The sequence below is a fragment of the Otolemur garnettii genome, unplaced genomic scaffold (genome assembly GCF_000181295.1).
Source record: "Otolemur garnettii isolate 467f Iridium unplaced genomic scaffold, OtoGar3 scaffold00112, whole genome shotgun sequence".
Taxonomy (NCBI): Eukaryota; Metazoa; Chordata; class Mammalia; order Primates; family Galagidae; genus Otolemur; species Otolemur garnettii.
This window is the reverse complement of record NW_003852507.1, coordinates 3,829,349-3,831,864: the sequence shown is the minus strand read 5'-3', so window position 1 is coordinate 3,831,864 and position 2,516 is coordinate 3,829,349.

Here is a 2,516-nt window from a genome sequence, read left to right as displayed (position 1 = left end):
AAAAAAAAAAAAGATTAAACAGGCTTAAAATAAGGTGATGTCACAAATGGCAGAGAAAGAGGTAAGAAGCCTGACCTTTGAATCAAACTAACCATAAAGCCATTTCAGTTATATTAGCAAATAAACTCCCTTTATTATTTAGGGCAGTTTGAGTTGAGTTTTCTGTAACTTGCCACTGAAGGCTTCCACAAGGATACAAGACAGCAGAAAGGCACAGATAGGAAAACTAGGGAGACATGGCCAGGTGCAGTGGCTGACACCTATAATGCCAGCACTGTGGGAGGCTGAGGCAGGTGGATTGCCTGGGTTCAGGAGTTGGAGACCAGCCTGAGCAAGAGTGAGACACCGCCTCTAAAAAATAGCAGGGTGTTATGCAGGCGCCTATAGTCCCAGCTACTTGGTAAGCTGAGGCAACAGAATCACTTGAACCCCAGAGTTTGAGGTTGCTATGAGCTATGATGCCCCAGCACTTTACAGAAGGCAACAAAGTGAGACTCTGTCTCAAAAGCAAAAAACTAGGGAGACTCAAGGTATAATAGACTTAAATAAAAGATGGTATATGCTAAGATATTCAGAAATATTCAAATTAGGAACATTTAGGAATGAATCAGGAGGCCATTGTGATAGATGCTGAAAAGACTTACAATAATAAAACATATTTACATAGGTATATCTCAGTTTTGCCTTTTAGTCCCCCAACCTATCAACTAAAAAAAAAATTCCCTTTACCTGCTCACCTTTAGGTTATCTTCAACCTGACTCCCAGCCTTCTATGGTACAGAACTGAAAGAATGAACTGAAGAGGCAGATAGGAAGGGGGAGCTGGGTGGCAGGAGGTTTACATTGAGAAAAGGTTAGGGAGGGGTGGAGGGAAAGATAAATTTCGGTAGACTAGTAAGATTAAGAGTATGGCCAGATCACTCAAGTCAGGAGTTAAAGACCAGCCTGGATGAGAGCGAGATCCCATCCTTAGACAAATTAGAAAAAATCAGCCAAGTGTCCTGGCGTGCCCCTCTGGTTCCAGGCACCGTGGAGGCTGAGGCAGGAAGATCACTTGAGCCCAGGAGTTTGAGGTTGGGGGGGAGGGTTATGGTGACTCCACTGTACTCAAGCCTGTGTGGGACCTTGTCTGAAAAAAAAAAAAAAAAGAAAAAGGAGAAGATGATTAAATAAATGAAAGTGAAAGTGGAGAAGAGATTTTTTTGTTTTAGTTTTGTGACAGGGTCTATGCTTTTTTTCTTTTTTGGAGACAGAGTCTTACTTTGTCGCCCTTGGTAGTGCTGTGGGGTCATAGCTCACAGCAACCTCCAGCTCCTGGGCTTAAATGATTCTCTTGCTCCCGAGTAGCTGGGACTACAGGCGCCTGCCACAATGCCTGGCCAGGCCATTTTTTTGTTGCAGTTTAGCTGGGGCCAGGTTCCAACCCACCACCCTTGGTATATGGGGCCAGCGCCCTACTCACTGAGCCACAGGTGCCACCCCTATGCTTTTTTTCTTTTTTGAGACAGCATCTCACTCTGTCATGCTGGGTAGAGTACTGTGGCATCATAACTCACAGTAACCTCAAACTCTTGGGCTTGAGAGAACCTTAGCCTCCCGAGTAGCTGAGACTAAAGGTATGTGCCATAATACCCCGCTAATCATTTTTTTTTTAGTAGAGATGTGGTCTCACTCTTGGTCAGGCTGGTCTCGAACTCCTAAGCTCAAGTGTTCCACCTGCCTCAGCCTCCCAGAGTTCTAGGATTATAGGCATGAGCCACCGTGTCCAGCTGGTAACTCTGTTACCTGAAACTTCTGGACTCAAGTGATCCTTCTGTCTCAGCCTCCAGGAGACTTGCACAATCATGAGAGGCTAGAAGAGTTTCTATGACTTATGAATTGAAGAGAATTAGGCGATATGACAATTCAGTGTCATGTGATTCTAAATCTGACCCACTAATATAAGGGACATCATTGGGACAACTGATTAAATTTGAATAGGGGCCTGCAGATTACGTGGTAATGAAGTATCTTTGTTAAATTCCTGTTTTTGATGACTCCACTGTGGCTTTGTACGAAAATGTATATATAGGATTCTGGCACTTACTCTCAAATGGTTTATTCAGGAAATAAAATTTGTGTACTGTACTTGGGACTTTTCTATAAGTTAGAGATTTTAAAAACTTGAATAAAAAAATTAAAATAGACATGGCATTAATAAATAATTTCAAGAGACTTAAGTCAAGATTAGATATTGCCTGATTATTTTTGGTTGTTAGATGCTATTTCTTTGTAAGAATTGTTATTCAAAATCTAGGTCCTTTGTCTTTTTTTTTTTTAAAGATACTTTTACTTTATTGCCCTTGGTAGAGTGCTGTAGCATCACAGCTCACAGCAACCTCTAGCTCCTGGGCTTAGGCAATTCTCTTGCCTCAGCCACCCGAATAGCTGGGACTACAGGCACCCGCCACAACACCTGGCTACTTTTTGTTGCAGTTTGGCTGGGGCTGGGTTCAAACCCACCACCCTCAGTATAT